This window comes from Protopterus annectens, chromosome 10.part0 (genome assembly GCF_019279795.1).
Source record: "Protopterus annectens isolate FY-2018-M chromosome 10.part0, PAN1.0, whole genome shotgun sequence".
Classification (NCBI taxonomy): domain Eukaryota; kingdom Metazoa; phylum Chordata; order Ceratodontiformes; family Protopteridae; genus Protopterus; species Protopterus annectens.
In genome coordinates, this window is record NC_056744.1 from 355117943 (window position 1) to 355139882 (window position 21940).

General features: G+C 42.9%; 1 protein-coding gene across 5 annotated transcripts in view; it reads left to right on the forward strand.

The window, feature by feature from the left end:
• The window catches only part of FAM20B (FAM20B glycosaminoglycan xylosylkinase), a 381708-nt gene that overhangs the window by 337296 nt on the left and 22472 nt on the right, over positions 1 to 21940 (forward strand). The window lies entirely within an intron of this gene.

Sequence of the window (21940 nt, forward strand, 5' to 3'; positions counted from 1 at the left end):
CTTCTAGTGGCTTTCACTTCTGCCAGGTGGGTATCAGACCTGCAGCCACTAATGGCTACCCCTCCTTTTCTTGTCTTTCATAAAAAGAGTTACCTTCAGGACAAATCCATCTTTCATGCCCAAGGTAGTCAATGTCCTGTCTCTCATTCAGGCCATCCATTTACCTGGTTTTTGTCCAAACCCACAAGGAATAAGTGAAAGAGTGCTTCGTTCCCTGGATGTTCACAGACAAATTAGATTCTACCTCCTCAACACTGTCTGTCATAAAGACTGACCAACATTTCATGAATTTTTACCCGAGAGCACTAAGGAAGGCTGTGTCCAAACAGACCATTTCAGCTTGCATCTCCAAGGCCATTACTTTCCTTTACCAGCACCCTGGTAAATCACTTCAGGGTACAGTAAGAGCCCACTCCATTAGAGCCATGGTAAATCACTTCAGGGTACAGTAGGAGCCCACTCCACTAGAGCCATGGTAAATCACTTGAGGGTACAGTAAGAGCCCACTCCACTAGAGCCATGGTAAATCACTTGAGGGTACAGTAAGAGCCCACTCCACTAGAGCCATGGTAAATCACTTGAGGGTACAGTAAGAGCCCACTCCACTAGAGCCATGGTAAATCACTTCAGGGTACAGTAAGAGCCCACTCCACTAGAGCCATGGTAAATCACTTCAGGGTACAGTAAGAGCCCACTCCACTAGAGCCATGGTAAATCACTTCAGGGTACAGTAAGAGCCCACTCCACTAGAGCCATGTCATTCTCCGGGGCTTTCTTCAAGGGCCTGGAGGCAGCCACCTGGTCTTCAGTTCATACCTTCACCAAACATTACAAATGAGACCACATCGCTATGTCCAGGGCAGGGTTCGCTAGGAATAGCCTGCATGGGTTCCTGGAATCTGCTTCCATACCAACCACCCTTTCTCAGTAAGCTTTGGAACTCGCCCATATGCAGAATACTGCAACATAGGAATAGAAGGACATAGAAAGGTTGTGTAAGAACTTTAAATAACTATAGATCTCCTCTTCCATGTTACAGTATTCCTATCCTCCCTACTTCCCCTCTTAATAGTTATGATGTCCTTCAAGAATGCAACTGCAGTCATAACATATGGGTTGTCCTGCCTCAGGCAGCCCTCGGTCGGCCGGATTCCAAAGTCTGGGTCCGACGTCGGCTGATGTCGCATTTCTCTCCGACGTCAGAGTGGCTGGAGTACATAAGCATCAGCCGACACCATTTTTTTCAGTCTTTCTTGCCGCGCGGTGCCCAAAGCAGAAGCAGTTCGCAAGTGCCGGTCGGTCAGCTCCTGTATTCTTCGATTCCGAAGTCATCAAAAAAGCTAAGTACCCCGTTGGGGACCTTTTCTTGCCTCAGCCGATGTCAGAAATTACTGAAAAAGTTAACACAGGGTCCCAGAAACACATTCCCATTTATTCAGGGCCCATACTGCTGATTTGGAAACTATTTCTCTGGGACCTAAAGGTGTTTCAGCTTCCACCTCTAAAAATCCTTTGCCCTCCAACAGGGAAGCTATATCATTAGAGAGATGGGGTAAAAAGGTTTACACCTCCACTACTTTATGAGAGCTCTGAATTGCTTTTTTCATATGTTACAATATCATGATTTCCTGTTAGAAGATTTACAGAAAACATTGGCCTCTCCTGATCCTTTAGACAGGAAGTCTTTGCAGGAAGCTGTACATAACTCTCAGTAAGTAAGCAATCACTTCCTGCAGTGTGGATATGATGCACTGGAAGCTTCATGTAGGGCAGCTATGACAGGGGCAGTCATTCGTAGACATGCATGGTTAAAAGATCAACCTCTACCAGATCATGTAAAGGCAAAACTTCTGGATGCACCTTTGGAAAAGAACAAGCTCTTTGGTGCTAATGCTAAGGATGTGTTAAAGTCCATTGAGGAAAAAGCAAAATCAGTTCAGACGGTGAAAGATTTCCTCCAGGTTTAACCCCCCAGATTCAGTAGGAATTGGCCTTCAAAAAACTGGTCCTTTCCTAATCCTGAAAAATTTCAAAGGGGTAAAAACAGACGTGGCCGAGGAAAAGGACAATACAGAGGTCCTTACAGGGGACGACAATGGCAGCCAGCAAACCAAAGAAGTGACACAGGGGTTTCACCTGCCCCACAGCCACAATCCCAATGACTTTCCTCTACTTTCGCCTACCAGGGAACAAACAGAAGCTCCCTTGGGTGGGAAATTATCTCTGTTTGCAGACAATTGGCACAGATTGACAAAGGACAAATGGATTTTGGACATTATAGACCGAGGTTACAGGTTCCATTTTCATACCTTACCAAGAAAACAAGGCATGCCAAACCTACCACAAAACCAGAGGGCAGAGGCTCTCAAGCAAATCTCTCTGCTGGCTCGGATGAAAGCAATAGAAAAAGTTCCACAACAAGAACAAGGCCAGGGGTTTTACTCAAGACTGTTCCTTGTTCCAAGAAAAGAATCTCAATGGAGACCAATACTGGATTTGTCTGCATTAAACACCTTTCTCATAGTACCAAAGTTCAAAATGCTGACTCTACAGCAACTCCTTCCCATGCTGGGCAAGGGGTCTTGGCTGATTACTCTGGACCTCAAGGAGGCATACCTGCATGTCCCTATCAGACACAGCTGCAGAAGATACCTCAGATTTCTTGCAGGGCCAGAGCATTATCAATTCTCAGCATTGCCATTTGGCTTATCTACTGCACCCAGAGTATTCACAAAATGCCTGGCTTCAGTAATTGCTTATTGCAGGCTCCAGGGGATCCAAATTTACCCGTACCTGGACGACTGCCTCATACAAGCGGACGACAAATTGATGTTGACAAAAAACTTGGACTATGTCATACGACTACTTCAAGCCCTGGGATACACAGTCAACTTCCAAAAGTCAAGACTTCAGCCATCCCAGCAAATAATCTTCTTAGGAGCATTAGACACAGCCTCTCAAATGGCTTACCTAACAGAAGACAAGCAAGAGAAGTTAACTCATTATTTCACAGGTTTGGCAAAACTAACCCAGATGACTGCAAGGAGATTCCTACAGGCCCTGGGTTACATGGCATCCTGCATTCTCCTGGTTCCATTAGCAAGACTACATATGAGAAAGCTTCAATGGTACCTAAAAAGCCTATGGTCTCAGCACAGCAACAACTTAGAGACAACCATACCGCTCATTCCATGCCTACAAAAGGAATTCCTATGGTGGGCCTCGGTAAGCCAGGCAAACACAGGTATGTCATTCAAAAAACCACAGATAACACAGACCATGACCACAGATGCCTCAGACCTTGGATGGGGGGGCGCACATGGAAGGCAGGTGTATACAAGGACAATGGTCTCCAAAGGAAACACATCTGCATATAAACCAAAAAGAAATGCTGGCAGTAATGCATGCCATCGAGGCCTTTCAACACCAACTTCAGCAAGGCCATTTACTGATACGGACAGACAACACCACTGTGATGTGGTATATAAACAAGCAAGGGGGCACCCATTCTTACCCCCTTTGCAGACTGACGATGCATCTTTGGGAAAAATCACTGAGCCTAAACATTCAGTTACAATCCCAGTTTGTTCCAGGCAAAGACAATGTGCTGGCGGACAGCCTAAGCAGGAATTTCACAGATCCACACGAGTGGAGGTTACATCCGAAGATCTTCACACAGCTCACTTCGACATGGGGCAGGCCAGAAGTAGACCTATTTGCCTCTCACCTCAACCATCATCTACAAAAATTCTGCTCAAGGACATACCATCCACAAGCTTGGAAAATAGATGCTCTCTCATTCAACTGGAACTTCCTAAAAATCTATGCATTCCCACCTCTGCCACTGATGACCTCAGTATTACTAAAGATCTAAGCAGAGAAACCCAAGGGGATCCTAATAGCTCCGGACTGGCCAAGACAACACTGGAATCCACTACTACGGAGCATATGTCACACCAAGAAGTGGGCCCTTCCCCAATGGCCTCTACTTTTGACTCAACACAACTTCAAAACAGTGCATCCAAACCTCCAGACACTGCAGCTAACAGCCTGGGAGATCCCATGAATAACCTTAACCTATCTCTCTCCAAGGAAGTTCAGCGGATACTAACAGAGGCTCGAAGACCATCCACCAGAAAAGTTTACTTAGCAAAATGGAAGAGATTCAGCATTTGGAATACCAGCAAGGGACATGATGCATCATTATTGAACATCCCACTCATCCTGGAATATTTGGCAGATATGCTAAAGAATGGACTCTCATATTCTTCCATAAAGATACACGCATCAGCTATTTCAGCTAGATATAACACTGATCCGCCTGTCTTTTCACATCCTTTGCTAAGGCAATTCCTCAGGGGAATCAAGAACATTAAGCCACCAAGAAAGGCTCCAGTGCCAGCCTGGGACCTCAATTTTGTCCTAGAAAAACTGACTCTACCTCCATTTGAGCCAGCAGCTTCAGTTGACTTGCAATTTCTTTCATAGAAGACAGCTTTCCTGTTGGCAATTACCTCAGCAAGAAGGGTTTCGGAACTACAGGCCCTAATGGCAATACCACCGTTCATAATTTTCCACAGAGACAGGGTTTCATTAAGGACCAACCCTACTTTTATGCCAAAGGTGGTATCTAGGGTTTCTTTAAATCAAGCAATTCATCTGCCTGCTTTCTTCCCCAATCCTGAGAATAAGGGGGAAAGACTGTTACATACCTTGGACATTCACAGACAACTTCGATACTACCTGGACAGAACCAAGACCAGTAGGAAGTCTGAACAACTCTTTGTAGCTTACGCCCCTGCAGTCCAAGGAAAAGCAATTTCAAAACAGACTATTTCAAAATGGATTGGACATTGCATCAGATTCTGTTATTCCTTTCATGGAAAGACTGTTCCAGCCAATGTCAGACCACATTCCACCAGAGCTACAGCCACCTCTACAGCATTCTTAAGAGGGGTGCCTACTAAGGACATTCTAGAAGCTGCTACATGGAGCTCCGTGCATACATTCTCCAAACACTACAATCTCCCTCTATACTCCAGATCCAGAGCAGGCTTTGCTTCGGCAGTCCTGCAGGGTTTAATTGCCACACCATCTTTTTCCTAGAGCATTCCTCCTCCCCCAGCTAAGCTATGGTATTCTACCCATATGTTATGACTGCAGTTGCATTCTTGAAGGACATAGTACAGTTTTGTACCTACCATAAATGTAGATGTCCGATAGATATGCAACTGCAGTCGGATTCCCCCCCCCCTCCATACCCCTCTATGCCTAGGGTCCACTCCTATCCCTGTTTCTCTTAGCTGGGGATATCTGCTATGGTGTATCTGTTTATTGCTCTTTTATTTGTCTGGAATCCTGTTTTTGTCTTCCAATTTGATTACAGCCTTCCTTGGAGGGCACCTGGCATCTAGGGCAAGAAACACTGAAGAAAATGGTGTCGGCTGATGCTTATGTACTCCAGCCGCTCTGACGTCGGAGAGAAATGCGACATCAGCCGACGTCGGACCCAGACTTTGGAATCTGGCCGACCGAGGGCTGCCTGAGGCAGGACAACCCATATGTTATGACTGCAGTTGCATATCTATCGGACATCTACATTTATGGTAGGTACAAAACTGTACTTTTCCCTCTCTGGATGGCAGTGACTTGACATTGTTCTGTTAGGACTGGCTCTGACTGGGGCTTTCAGTTCTGAGGGCTGGTGGGTGCTGACATCACTTTTGTGGCCCACGTACTCTCACCTAGACCTGGTATCTCATGCACCTAGGAGGGACTTGAAAGCTTTTGGATACTGGCCGTACGTACGCGAGACTAGAAGGGTAAACCCATATGCAGAGTACCGCAACATGGAAGAGAAGGACATCTGTGGTTATGGTAAGTTCTTACACAACTTTTCTTTCCCATTTACCTCTCTTCCCCGTCACGCCTCCAACATTTGCTCTCTACCTGAGGAAAAAATAGTTGGACTCTGTTTGTGGTGTAAAAGTACCTAAGTAAACCTTTCCAAGCAAAGATCCTAAATCTTCTAGACTTTGTTGCACATTTGGGAGCTAAACATATATCCCCCATTCTTTCTTTGTGAATTGCTTATCCAGTCTCGCTTCCCAATTTTTCTAACCTCATCTGATTGGTTCCTGTAGTTATCTTGCAGTACTTTGTATTCCATACAAATTATCCCTTTTTAACAGCAGCTATTCTACTAAAAACTCTTCCAATGCTGGGCTTTTGGTTAGGATCCCCTATTACTTTCTGTTTGCCCTAGTCTGCAGTCCAAATTAATTCTTGGCCTCTTCCCATTGTTGGCTCCCAGTACCTTGGTTCCTTTGTCAGTTTTCAGTAAATTCCATCCCCCTCTTGCTTATTCTGTGTACCTCTAATTGCAGCCTTCTTTATTGACAGGTTCTCCTTTCAACATCCCTATGTTGGCTTAGTTCTTGGAATACTTTATGCTATTTTATGAATATTATATTTTGCATGGTGGTTATTCTTAAGGATCTACATCCAAAATCCCAGTCTCCTTGTTTCTTGAGCTCACCCCCCCCCCCCCATTTCATCATCAGTCTTTTCAACTTTGAATTATAGCTTTCTGCTTGGGCTATGTATAGGAGCCTTGACTGTGCTGCTCTGAAGTATCCCTTCCGATCCGGTAATCTCAACCCACCTTGTATTGGAAGGATCAGCTTATCCCACTTGACTGTTGCAGTCATCCCCTCCCAGGTAAAATCCTTCAACTCTTTATTAATTGCTATTTAGAGCTTCTCCTCTGGTTGATAACAATATGCCTGGCCTGTGTATAAAACTAAAGGGGCTAAAAACATTCCCACTGCGTGTATCTTGCTATCCATAAAACAGCACTTCCAGTTTCTCAGTTTTTTTTTTATATTTGTTTAGTCTCTTCTGCATACCCTTGGGTGCCGTAACAGAATCCTTTTTAATCCATACTCCTATGTACTTCATTTGATGTCCCCCATAAATATGGGTATTGCTGAACCAATTCATGTGTGGGTATATAGTTTTAACTATTGCCTTTCTTTTAACTTCATTCATTTTGTATCCCAAATTCGTTCTATTAATGTTGTCAAATGTTTGCCTCCTCTCCACAAAACCACATTGATCCATATATATATAAATTTTAGTATTTCCTTTTGCCATTCTTTTAGCCATTATAGACATAAACAGATTGTCTGTAATTATGGTATAGAATTGAAATGGGCTTATGAAGCTGGGAGGTGTATGTCAGAAGACTGAAAGTTCAAAAGACCGAAAATCAAAATATATAAAACTCAAAATATCAAATATTTTTAATGCAGGGGCAAGCCTCCCTGCGTCCTTCATGTAGGGGGCTGTCCCCCACATCCCCTGCTAATTATATGTACCAAATACAAGATCCCACAACACTGGAGAAAGGACAAATTCCATTTTTAATATTTTGAGTTTTTAGATATTTTGATTTTCAGTCTTTTGAGCTTTCAATCTTCTGAAGGGGCTCTGAAGCTGGATCTTTAGGTGTTACAGCCACCACCGCTTTCTTCCAAGATGTTGGTGGTACTTTTAAAATGCTCTTAAAACCTTCCAGATCTGTATCACTTTTCTTCTCTCCTAGGATCCAAGCTTCCAAGGAAATACTACCTATTCCTGGAGACTTCCTATAGACTAGTTATACATATTTTTTCTCTCATCTCCCCCCTATCCTAACCGTTAGTAATTGAGCCTTATCTACCTCTAACCTTGGCATATTTAATTCTTCCATTTATTCTTTTTCTTGATCTCCACATTTCTCTGCATTAAACAGATTGATTTTAAATTCCCTAAATATTTCTAATACCTCTACAGGATCTCTGGTTATTTTCCTTGTTATTGGCTGCTCAAGCTTGGCAACAACATTTTCTACTTTGTTGCCTGAGCCGTTGTGCTAAATGTTTTTGTGCTCTGGAGTTATCAAACAGTTGCTTAACAGTAATCTTTCTAAACTCATGCATATCTTTGAGGTAGTCCCTTATTTTCTTTTAGCACTGTGAATTTTGTGCCTCCTCTTGTTCTGTGAGATTCCTCCTTTTCTACAATACATTTAACCTTTATCAGCCCCTCTGAATAATTCTTGTTAATCTTAACCATGTCTCTCATTTCCATCCTGTTTTAAGCTCCACTTTAATTTTGTCTCACTCCTTAGCTAAATTTTCAGAAGAAATTTCTGTCTTGTCTGTTAACTCCCAAATAATTTCCACTACCCATTAAATTCCTCTCTCTCTTAACAGATAGTAGGAAGAGCCAGGATCTCCTTTTTATTTCATTAACCTGCATTTTTATTTTAGTTATTCGTGCATGATCTGAAATAGTTATTGGGTGTTTTTCAAAACTTTAAGTGCATATGTTTCTGTGAAATATAATTTCTATGTAACTTGGCCCAGTTTTGTACCTTGGGGAGTAAAATGTAAATTCTCTCCGAAGTCCTACTTTAAGTTACTTCACATCTTCTATGCCAAATATTTTTTATAAATTTCTTCAAAAATATACCCTCTTGTTATATTTTACCTTCTAGCCCCCCCCCCCCCGATGCATCTTGATTGTTGCAAATCAAATTCCAGTCACTCACTCACTCCAGCTGTCAGACCATTTAAAAAAGGATCTGTTGCCATGGATATGAACGTTTCCACTCTTTCTTTTACCAGCTTGGTAGATGTGGACATCCTGTGGCGGTGTAGGAATTGCCTCATGTTTACCAGTTAATTCCCAAACTGATATGGTATGTTCGAGATGTCTTTACACAATGTCACTGGAGGCGAATGGTTCACATAAAAGCACTTAGTCAATAAGGAGAGAGGAGGCAAACATTTGACAACATTAATAGAATGAATTTGGGATACAGTAGTACACACGCTGCACCCATAACACAATTCAAAGCAGACGCACACACCCACATATGCTAAGGCACTTAAATGTAACTTCCCTAAACCCCAAAGACCTCCTAGACAAAGTACATATAACAAATACCATCAGCAACTCCAGACTCGGTCTTTCAAAACACCCACATCAACGCACACAGCCACATCTCATGAAGCCTCTACTTCTACGCCCAATAAGACACGCCACCACAGAATCCAACATTCTAGTCATTGGAGACTCCACACTGATGTCCATCTCACCAGGCTGAGTAAGAAGAAAGTCACGGTCAGTTGCTTATCATAGGCCAGGATCCACCACACTACGCACACACTCTGGTCATTACACCACAAGAACCAGTATGATTCAGTCAGTCCATGTGGGTGTAAATTACCTGAGACATACCTACCTAGACTATATGAAGAGAGACTTCATGGAGTTCTCAGAATGTGTGTCCCAGGCTGGTGTGAGCCTTGCACTGAGCAGCATTTTACCTTCAAGGACGCTGCCACAATATGAACAGAAGATGACTGACTGTATTAACTGGATTAGTTTCTGGTGTCATTCTAAGGAGGTGCAGTTTTTGTCAGCATTGAAAGTGATGGTCCGAGGACCGCACTGCTTTGTCAGGGATGGTCTGCACCTCAACCCATTAGGATTTCAGATATTAGCTAATTGTCCTCCCACATAGTGCTTTTTTAGGCATTGCCAAACTGAAAGTGCTTCGACATAACAAATCAAAACCAAGAAAAATGCTAAGATTCTAAACAGAAAACTCCACTTCCCTAGAAGCTGTCTTCACCCTAGAGAATACTGATGTCTGTGTGGTCACAGAGACATGGTTTAAAGCCATGGGGAGCACTGACAGTGCAAGGTTATAATACCTACCATACATTTAAACTACTACACAGACAGGGACTCCTGAATCGAGACCCCTATACTTTTAATCCTAAATAAGTATACCTCAGGACTGGTCAAACAGGCCAATGCACTTGAGCTTCTCCACATTTAAATCACCATAGGCAAAATCCAATTCCACTTCCTTACAAGCTACAAGTCCCCCTCTGACTCAGGAAACCAATACCATGCATTTAAACTTACTGGAAATGCTCACTATTCAACCCAATACCGTATTCATGGGTGACTTTAATTACCCCTCGATTAACTGGGAATCCTACAAAATACCAAATGTACAGGCACAGAGATTTCTGGATTTTGTAAACACAAACTCCCTGGACCCGATTGCCAATACACCAACAAGGGGTGCAACCATGCTGGATGTGGTCCTCATTAAATTACAAGGTCAGACCACAGAATGGCCTCCTTTGAAGTAAAAAATAAAGCACCCAGCTAATCCTGGAATATTCAGGAACTACTCTGAGGCTAACTTCACCCGCGATGGTGGTACTGTGCTAGCATTGTCACTTCACAGTAAGACGCTGTCCGGTTCGATTCTCAGCTAGAGCATCTTCTGCGTGGAGACATGCGTGAATGGGCGTACCTTCATTGAAGGTTGTGCGTCAGGCTTGGCAAGCTGGTACGTAAAAATCGACTGCCAATCATTAGCGGATCGGAGTTCCGCTGTGGCGACCCCTAACCGGGAAAAGCCGAAAGACACAAACTCTAAGGCTAACTTCCTCTTTTATTAAGTGATAACTTGGCAAAATTCCAGGCCCCCATAAACCCTGAGAACACTTCTGCCTATGCAGAACTGTTCACAGAAACCCTATACAAGCATGTTAATAGCTGCATAGAGGCAGCTGTACCATCCAGGAAGAACAGGACTGAATCAAAAGAACAAGCCACCCTGGTGGAATCGCAACATCAGTAAGCTATGTAACAGAAGAAAATCATGGCAAAAACTAGGAGGTGCAGCACCCAGCAAGATAAAAGCACTCTCATCAAACTAAGCAAACAACTCTTAGGGCAAAGTCTACCAAAGCCAAATTTGAGGTAAATTTGGCCTCCCAGACAAAGGACAACCACAAGGCATTCTTCAGTTATGTCTGCAACCTCAAAGGCAATACACGGTAATGTGCAGAGCCCATTGTAAATGGAGCCACCTGTACTGAGCCAGAAGATGTAGAAAACCTACTGGCTGGAATTAAGCTCCAACTTTACCCCTCTCTCCAAGGTCATGAACACTGCAGCAGTTGGCCCAAACAGTATCCCAGGATGCCTTCTAAATGGCATGAAACATGATCTGTCAGGGGCTCTGGAATTGCTGTTTAACTGTAGTCTCCAAACAGACTTTATGCCTCATGAATGGAGAACAGCAGCAGTTATCCCTCTGCACAAAGGTGTGCCATCTACAGGCCCTGGGAATTAAAGCCATAAGTCTCACTAGTCTCGTATGCAAAGCCATGGAAAGAATTGTCATGGACATGATCAGTAATGACACAGGAAACCTTTAGACTCTGGACCTAATTCTGAACCTGGTGGACTTCTTTGATAAGATCACTAAAGCAATGGATGAGGGCAGAATAGTTCACACTGTGTACCTTAACCTGGCCAAGGCATTTGACATAATCCCCCACTCTGGCATTTTTGACAAACTTAATAGGGTTAGGTACAAACTCTTAGTTCACCTGGTGGATAGCCAGATGTTTCAGACAGGGTCCTGCAAGTTAGGATTGGAGAGTCTACCTTTACAAAGAGGCCAGTTACAAATGTAGTCCCATAGTAATCTGTTCTAGGACCGCTGCGTTTCGACCTTTCTAGCTCTGAAGTCAAGGCCAATGTCAGTGGCCTCAGGCTGACTAAATTTACAGATTACAAATTAGGACCGGTCATCGTATTGCCCACCGACACAAATGTTCTCCAGGAACGGCTGACACAGACAATCAACTTGTACCAGATCCATGGACTAAAACTAAATGCCACAAAATGCGTAATCATATTGACAACACACCCCTAAGAGCTGACCCAGTAGTCAGGGACTTGAACACACACACACACACACACACACACACACACACACACACACAGACACTAGTATAGCCTTTGACCATCACATGTCTATGGTAGTGAGGAAATCATTCTATGTTGTGCAACTTATAAACAAAGGTAAGGCATCTATGGCCAAGGAAGTCATTGTTCCACTGTATTTGACATTCATCAGACCTGTCATTTAGTACAATACCCCCCTTTAATACGTACCTTATCAGGTATAGCCAACAGTTTGGAACATCCACAGAGGTTCCTCACTAAGAATACAGGACATAAGTAACATGTCCTATGCAGACCACCTTAAGGCCTTTATCCCCTGTACTCTGTCTCCTGCAGGTTCTTGAGGGGAGGTCTATGCCTGGCATACAAGGCATTGTCAGACCCCATTCTGATGGACCTCCTGCATATCTGCTAAACCTGTCCAGAATTACCGGATGTCCTTCTATTCTCATGTTGCAGTATTCTTACTGTGGGATCCTCCACCTCAGGTGACCCGATCGTCTGCTCCTATACAAAAGATTTCAGCCTGGTTGCTGTTGGTTCGTTAAGACGTCAGACATAGGGCCATAAACCAGGGACCTTAAATGTGAAGTCTGCGCGCACATATCTCATAACTTTTCTGCCACAGTCGAACATCAGCTTGATTGTATCGCTCCTCTCTATTAAGACATCTAAAGCGAAGTACCCCATTGGGGATTTCTTACTTATATTAATTGCTTGCGCTTGGTTTGCTGGTTTTACATTAGCGATGTCCGCTAAGAAGGGTAGGTGCCAAACCAGGGATGAATTTCCGGTTTCCATTCCAGTTGTCCAAGTTGCACTGGAACTGGATTAGGGAGGAACTCTGGTTCACATGGATGGGGAGCCTGTTCCATAGACTGGCTAGTCTCTGGGATACATACCTATCTCTACAGCAGGTTCTATTTATGTCACAGGCAAGGTTTAAGTCTTTAGAGTGGGTAATTCTGGTACTGTTTGTTGTGTGGATATACAGGAGGTCCATCAGAGTGGGGTCTCACCATGCCCTGTGTGCCAGGCATACATCTCCCCACAAAAGCCTATAGGAGACAGAATACAGGGATAGGGCCTTGAGGCACTCTGCATATGACATATTACTTATGCCCTGTATTCTTTTTAGTGAGGAACCTCTGTGGGCATTTCAGTTGTTGAATATACCTCCTAATAGAAACAGTTGACCCAAACTGACTGCCACACTCGCAGGCTTGAGCTAATCTATAAAGGTTATCCATTATAAGATGCATAGTACCACCTGTGCTTCTACTTGCACTAAGTGCTGTCTGTTTTTGTCAGTCTCCTAAATGTAGGAAACTACTTCAGTGCTTTCAGAAAACATCATCTCCTAGCCATTGAAAGAAAGTATTCTGTTTTTATTGCCCCCTTATCAGATTGTGCCCATAGAAACATGAAACCAGATGCACAGTTACCTTCACTACAAACATTCATTTATTTGCTAGAGGAACTATTTTCTTTATGTTCAGTGTTTTTATTTATTTGCTTCTTCTGTTATTAAATCAGGACAAGGGCCTCAATCCAGTCATTCCCCTATGGAAAAGTAAGAAAAAGCACATCAGTTTTTCTTATCATACTCTTTTGTCCAGACTTTCTTTTTGCATTGCAGTGCTTACATTTCTTAAAACTGAAGAAGTTTTTCATTATAGCATGCACTGTCATTTATTATAAAAATACTGTTAAGAAAAAAGTTTTTGTTTTAATTCTTTCCTTTCTCCTCTCCTAAATTTTCTTCCGAACATTAATGACATGAACTAGAACATATGCTTTGGAGTCCCCTATTTAACAAAGTAAATAAAAGTCCAATATTTCCAGGTTTTCTTGTTCCATCATACTTTGCAGATTTAATTAATGCTTTGTAATCCCACATTTATTCATATATTTCCAAGTTGCTGGTTTTATTCCTGTTGATTTCAGTCTCCCAAATCCAGTTACTGGTTCGTTTCCAACATACTTCTGGTTCATCTAATCAACTCCTTGCACTTTTTTCTGAATCTTGAGCATTTTTCCTTTGGAACATTGGAAAATGTTTCACTAGCATAGTTTCTCTATGAGCTCACTAGCATAGTTTCTCTATGAGCTTTATCAGAAGAATAAAAATAATGCCCTTCTGTATGATAGCTCACTTTTTTGTTGGATAGAATTTGTATTTCCTCCTTGGTACCTTCTGCATAAAAAATAATGTTGACCCTTCACCAAAAAATATTGTGAAAATAGCTGGATACAAGCAGCTTGAATCTATTATCTGCTTCTCAAAATTCCTCGATTGCTAGAGTAAATTTACTCCTCTTCTGCCTGGTGTAGATTTGAATAATCATTTTCCACAAACATCTGTCTCCCTCCTTTTAGTACTTTGCCCAGTCAGAATCAGCTCTTTCTGCTGGTAGAATTGCATCTTCACTATTAAAGGTCTAGGCTGCTTTCTTGTGACCAAATTTGGAGCTTACAGATGATGTGCCCTTTCAATTAATTACTCCTGCTTTGGAATGCCAGTCCATTTTGCTTAGTTGTGCTTCCATGAAATTAATAGTCTGTTCCTTCCAGTTTCTTTGGTATAGCTGAAAATCTTAGGTTTTCCCTACATGCTCTGTCATCTAATTCTACCAATTTTTGAAACATCTCTTTTTGAGCAGTCTCGTACTCAGCCAGCCTTTTCTTCATTTCAACCTTTTTATTTTTTTATATTTTATCAGCTTATCTGAATATCTGTTAAAACTTCTTCCATTTTGTCCAGATTTTTGTTGTACGAGTCAGTATGCTCCTTCAGTGTTTCATTTATTTACGTCAACTCTGAACACATTTGTCTTATTTTTAAATCTAGATTACTTCATCATGTCTTACACCAAAGCTGGAACTTTAACTACTTTTTGCTGAACAACTGCAGGATTTGTTTTCTCCTACATTTTCCGATGGATGTTCTTTCAGGTTCTCTGAATTTTTTTTTTTTTGGCATCCAGGCAGTGTACTTGCTAGCCAGTAACTGAAATTTACCCAAAAAGACAAATTTGCTGGCTCTCTTTGAGTTTTTCACACTGGGAGGGCTGAAATTAAGCTGGTACTTAGTGTGCAGCCCTCTTGGAAGTCCATTAACACCCAATCTTTATTCCTAAACTGGCTACACTATTACAAGAATGAAACACATGGATGTGCAATTTTCTAATGTCTCTGTGTAGATTTGGGAATCCTAAGGCACTGTTAACAATTGCATCCTGTTTCTGATACAATCATTTAATCATTAAAGAAAATAACACTGCATGCGAGAAATGTAAACACACAACTTCCTTGGAGGCAAAAACCTCTCATACAAGTGAGGTTGTCGGAAATACCCACACTAAATCCCTCGCATATACTGCTCACCCCCAACACACACACACACACACACAGATGGTCTTATGCTGAGGTGCTAAAAAGAAACCTTTTCAAATCTCCAAGACCCCCAAACCCTCCCAACAACAACACACTGCCCTTCACCAATCACTAAAACACGCACCAAAAGCACCAAATCTCTCACATGAGCCTTCACTCAATGTTCCACCAAGAACAGAACCCATAAGGCAAGCATATACTGTGCCTAATGCTCTTGTCAAGCATCTACTTTGCCTAATGCTCTTGTCATTGGGGATTCCATTGTGTGACACACACAAGTGCCTCACTCACCAGGTCAGACAAGGAAAAGATGGCTCTTAGTTGTCTTTCTGGAGCCAGGATCTGCAGTATTGTGTATGCGCTTGAGTCACTGCACCCCATGTACCAGTATGGTTCTGTCATTGTCCATGTGGCTGTAAATAACCTGAGACACAATTCACTGGACTATATGAAAAGAGACCTAATGGATCTTCTGAAATATGTGTCACAGGTATGAGCTATGCATTGGTCAGCTTTCTATTTTCATGAAGGTTGATGCCAGAGTGTAAACTTAAAATAATTGATCTTAATAATGGGCTTAGTTTCTGGTGTCCTTGTAGAGGGTTATCTATCTGTCAGCATGGGAGGATGTGGTCAACAAACCACTTTGCTTTGCCAAGGAGGGGTGCACCTGTCCACCCCCCAGGCATTCAGATATTGGCTAAAACTCTGTCCACCCCCCTTAGAGCCTTTTTAGGCAATACCAAAAAGTCAAAACTACCAACACAAGTCTTCAAGCATCCTTAAGGTGTTACTCCTCAATGCTAGGAATCTAAACAAAAAAAGCTTCATACCCTTCAAGCCCTCCTAATTCTGGAGAATGTAGACATCTGTGCCATGACTGAGACTTGGTTTGAAACTGTAGAAAGTAGTCTGGCAGTGCAAGGCCTACACTGCCTTCTAGACATTGACCAGCAGCACAGTCTGGGGCCAAAGGTGGCAGTGTCTACATCTACCTTAGCAAACATACCTCCAGGTTGGTTAAACAGGATGATACCATGGAATTCAAACGTGTGCAGGTCACCATAGATGAGGCCCCTCACCATATCATGGCTAGCTACAGGTCACCCTCTGTCCCTAGAGTCTCATGACTCTTAGTTAAACCTACTAGATGTGCTCACCATCCAACCAGACACTCTATTCATGAATGACTTTAACTACACCTCTATAGACTGGGAAGCCTTCACTGCCTCAAACTTGCAGATGCAATGCATCCTGGACTTTATTAACATGACCACCATGAAACAGGTAATACACCCTCCAACCAGGGTATCGGACATACTAGAAATGGTACTTACCAACATGGAAGAGCATTGCAACCCCCTCCTCATGCTATGTCCAAAAACCATAAAGGTAACACAGCAGTGTGCTGACCTCTTGAACGATACCACCTTCACCGATCAAGGTGATGTAGCAAGTTTACTGGTTGATAAATTCAGCTCAAACCTTAACCTTCATCAACTCCAAGTGAAATCCTCTTTAACATACCCCCCCCCCCCAGCTGTCAGCCAGGGACCACGTGTTGGAAACACTCACTAAAGCCAGGAATATCACTTCTATGTGTCCTAACATCCCGGATTGCCTCCTGAATAGTCTAAAACATGACGTATCAGGACTTCTTCAGGCATTCTTCTTTTGCAGCCTTAAAACAGGATACGCAACAAGTAAATGGAGAACTGCAACAGTCTTCCCTCTCCACAAGGGTGGACCATCAAGTGACCCAGGGAACTACAGACCCATCAGTCTACTGAGCCCAATATGCAAAGCCATGGAACAAATTATCATAGAAATGATAAACAGGGACACTGGCAACCTACAGTTACTGGACCCATCACAAATTGTCTGTAAGGGAAGGTCATGCCTACTTAACATCATAAACCTCTTTGAGATGGCCACCAAAGCAATAGATGAGGATAAAACAGTGAATACTCTGTCTTGACTAGGCCAAGGCATTCATTACAATACCCCACTCTGGCATTGTTGATAAGCTGTCTGAGCTAGGCATAAATCTGTACGTAATTTGCTGGATTGCCGACAGACAGGACCCAAGAAGTAGTGAGACCACTTCCACCAAGAGACCAGTCACCAGCATAGTACCTCAGGGCTCTGTGCTGGGCCACTCCTGCCAGCATAGTACCTCAGAGCTCTGTGCTGGACTACTCCTGCCAGCATAGTACATCAGAGCTCTGTGCTGGACTACTCCTGCCAGCATAGTACCTCAGAGCTCTGTGCTGGACTACTCCTGCCAGCATAGTACCTCAGGGCTCTGTGCTGGGCCACTCCTGCCAGCATAGTACCTCAAGGCTCTGTGCTGGGTCTGCTCCTGTTTGACATCTACTTGTCAGAGGTCAGGGTTATTCAGCGCTTGTCATAAGTTCTCAGATGACTGTAAAATAACACAGACAAATGACTGGTGTCAAAGTCATGACCTAAAACTCAATGCCAATAAATGCGTTATAATGCCCTTTGGGAAACTGTCAACCCAAGTTAATTACTTCATCGATAATAACTCCTCTAAGAGTCGACTCAGTAGAAATGGATTGGGAACATCTGTAGACAGCACTCTGGCCTTTGACCAACACATAACTAAGATAGTAAGAAAATCATTCTGTCACCCAACTTATAAGTAAGGATATGGCATCTGAGTCCAAGGAAGTTAAAGCACCACTCTGTTCGGCCCTATTCAGACCTGTCAGTGAATACATTTTCCCTGTGGCATGAATCTAATCATATAACAGTGTAAGAAACTTCTCTGTGTGGAAGATTTTCAATCCATATATTTCTAGTTAATCACTGTATATTAATCAGATCAGACAATAGTATTAGAAGTAGCGAACGTAAACTCGTCAAGTCAAAAAGTAATAATGGAAAATATGTAATTCTACAGCATTGCTAAGTATTCGAAAGTAATCCAAGGAAGGCAGGCAGTCTGTTTCCAGTCAAATCCTTTAAGTACACAGACAAGCGATCCAATTAAAACAAAACCTACAAACAAAACAAAAATCTAATCACATACTTGCAAAAGTTAGAATATCTATAGGGTTTCTCACCAGGGTAATTCAGGGCATGAATACCCTTTCATACACTGATCACCTAAAACCTCTGTCTGTGTATTCAGTCTGTTACAGGCTGCTTAGAGTGGATCTTTGTGCGACTTGCAGGGCTTCCTCAGACTCAGGCCTGACGAATCTATTGCACACGTGCAGAACAAACCGCACCAAAAATGCTAGATCCAGGAGTCTTGAACTTCACTTATTGACATAAACAGAGCTTGCTGGAGAGACAGATGTGTCCGAAGGGTTCCTGTGCTATGAAATGGGCTCCGTATCCATGTAAAACAAAGTTCATCCCTGACCCTATTCAAATGAAACCTTGACAACTGAATGCAAAATCTTAAATTTACCCTGGTCTGGCCCTCCTTTCCCTTATGGACTGAGACTGCTAATAAGAAATTATCCTAACATCCTCCCTACATATCCTTTGGTTACCTCCCTACTAACATTATTCCAACCCCCGGTATAGATGCCCGTGATACTCTGGTTCCAAATGGGATTGCAGTGTGCAGCTAGGCTTGTAAGTGATCATTGGCCTAGTAACAATCTATGAGAAATCTTCACTCTGGTAGAAAGGTTAGAGCTAATGGGGAAAGCAGTTTGCAAGTAATAGTCTGTGTAGCACTGTAATTTAGTATACTTTGAGTGTGGTGTTAAAAAGAGGCAGGGTGCTGGGAAAAAGTCACAGCCATAAGATACAACAGGCACATTGATAAAAAGAGTAGATAAGGACTGCTGAATACAGTTCTGCTGGTAAATCATTTGGCATTATTTTGCTGTCCTGAAAATATTGCAGACCTCCCCCCCCCCCCGCCCCAAAGGACCAATCACAATACCAGTAGATTGCCAGGCACCCAGTATTACTGCTGCACAGGTTAAAACAGTACTGTCCAAGGCCAAGATTACAGCTTCTATGGGACCTGACAATATCCCTGGCTGTGTTCTACATGAACTACAGAGTGAACTGGCACCTCCACCTGTGTGCCCTGTTCAGTCACAACCTCACATCAGGCTTTGTCCCTACCAAATGATACACTGCTACAGCATCCCTCTCCACAAAGGAGGACCGACTACAAACCCTGAGCACTATTGCCCCATTAGTCTGACGAGTCTGATATGCAAAGCTATGGAATGCATCACCATGGACCTAATAAAGAAGGATGTAGGGAATCTCCCAACTCTGGATCCTACACAGTTTGGTTTTGTGAATGGTAGATCATGCCTGCTCAACTTGGTTGACTTCTTTGTGTCACCAGAGCTGTGGATGAAGGCAAGGTGGATCATACAGCTTACCTTGATCTGGCCAAGGTCTTTGATACCATTCCCCACTCAAGAATCATAGAAAAACTCATTGAGCTAAACATCGACCCCTATATCACTAGGTGGATTGCAAACTGGCTTACAGAACCCATAGTGTGAAAGTAACTGACTCCAAGTCAGACTACAGACCAGTCATGGGTGGAGTCTCACAGTATTTGGTCCTGGGTCCTCTCCTGTTTTGGTATCTACTTCTCTGAAGTCCAGGCCAACACGAAGCGACTCTGGCTGACAAAGTTCACAAACAATTGCAAGTTGGGAGCTATTATTAACTCTCCCAAGTGATGTTGACTTTCTACAGAAAGGGCTCACTGAGACCAACGACTGGTGTCAGAACCATGGCCTTAAGCTCAGTGCCAAAAAAATGTCATCCCCTTGGGAAAAACTTGGTTCCCTTGAACTTACCACATTGATGGTGGTCCACTGAACACAGAAGTCATTATAAGAGATCTGGGAACACAGGCTGACAGCAACCTCTCTTTTGACCACCACATTGCCACTGTGGTCAGACAGCCCTTCTATGGGGCACGTCATTACTAAGGGTTTTGCATCCAGGAAGAAAGAGGTCATCATCTCCCTCTACTCCTCCCTCATTAGGCCAATCAGAGTACAATGGCCCATTTGGCATGTACCTCACTAGACACCTGCAACAACTGGAGAGGTCACAAAAGTACCTCACAAAAAAGATCCTAGGCCTTAAACACTTGTCCTGTATGGACTGACTCAAAAAAAAAACAAAAAAAAACTCCCAACTGTTCTCTGTCTCATATCAACTAATTAGAGGCGATCTCTGCTTGACTTTCAAAGCCATGTCTGACCCAGCTCTGTTAGAAGTGCTACATGTAAAGAAATCCCAATCCCTCCGCACCTCACGCTCCAGAGACCTCAACCTCATTGCCACAATCAACAGTACATGATACAGGGACAGGTTGATAACCCAGAGACTGCCCATGCTATGGAATAGACTTCCCATACATGTCAAGCAGAGCACCTCACTGGCCCTCTTCAAGAGAAATCTTGATGAGTGGATGGGAAATAGAACATTCACCCCGGTGATCACTCCAGTGGCTCTGCTTGACAGAGGCACTGGGAACTAAGGTCGGGTGGCACGATGCCAGGGTAATCCTATGGGCTAGGCTTTTAAAGGCTCCAGGGCCATTACCCTAGTACACACCTATGAACCCAAATTTAATGACCACGTGTGTGGGAAACCCCTGGCAGGGGATCGCCACCTCTGTCCCATTGTTCTCTAGGAGACAAATGCCACCGCAGTAAATTTGCTTTATTTTTTTGACTGTGTGTAAGCTGTGAATGTCAGTATTGTAAATGTAAGAATAATTTAAGCATGTTGTTTGCCTGATTGTTGTGTCTAGATTCTGTGCAACTGCCTCTTTCTTTCCCTTCTCTCCTTACCCTTTTTCCACCCTTGTTTCTCTACTCTGCACACCACCACTTTCTCTATCGAATTGGTCTACGTCTTCTGTCCATTAATGCAAAAGTTTCTGTGATGCCTGCTTGCATGTTCTACTTGTATCCTTTGTATTCTTCTCTACCTTTAGTATTAGCTACTCACCTGCTAAAAAGACTTTTCCTGAATTCCTTCCCTGTATCTGACAGATTTATTAGTATGCTCAGCCTTAATTTGTACAGTATTCCCCATCCTTTGACCATCTTGCTTACCTTGCTGTGCATACATTCAACTGTTACCATCTGTTTTGATTTTAAGGACTGAGTATGCACACAGTGTAGATGTGGACTTGCTATTGGTCAGTAAGGTGAAAGAGTAACAACTGCTTCCCGAATCCACCCTTTCCCCAAGGCACCCAGTATACACTTTGTGCTGGTTTGCATAACTAACTTTAGATGCGACTGTTTCCATATAGATGGAAGCTTTTCTCCCTAGGCTTCCACTGAAAGTTGGTTTTACCCAGTCGGACTTTCCTGGTCAGCAAAGAGAAGTAATATATTTATTTTTTGGCTATTTTAGACTCCAGTTACCTTGTTCAGTAGTTTAATTCCATAACCCATTTCAAAGAAATGACATAACTTTGCACCTGTTAAAGGCAGTTCTGTCTTCTGCTTGCCTGTTGTGCTAGCTTTACAAAAATGTGTTTTTTGGTTGATTTTTCTCTCTGACTGCTGCACCACTTCTGTCTCATCACTAAACAGATTGACTCTCTCCCCCTCCAAGTTGTATTTATACACAGATGTACTGAATACGACCAGTCTACAGTCAGAGCCCGCAGCTTCTTGTTTGGTACTGGCTTATTGACAATCAGCTGTCCAGTTTGTGTCTTTGGTTT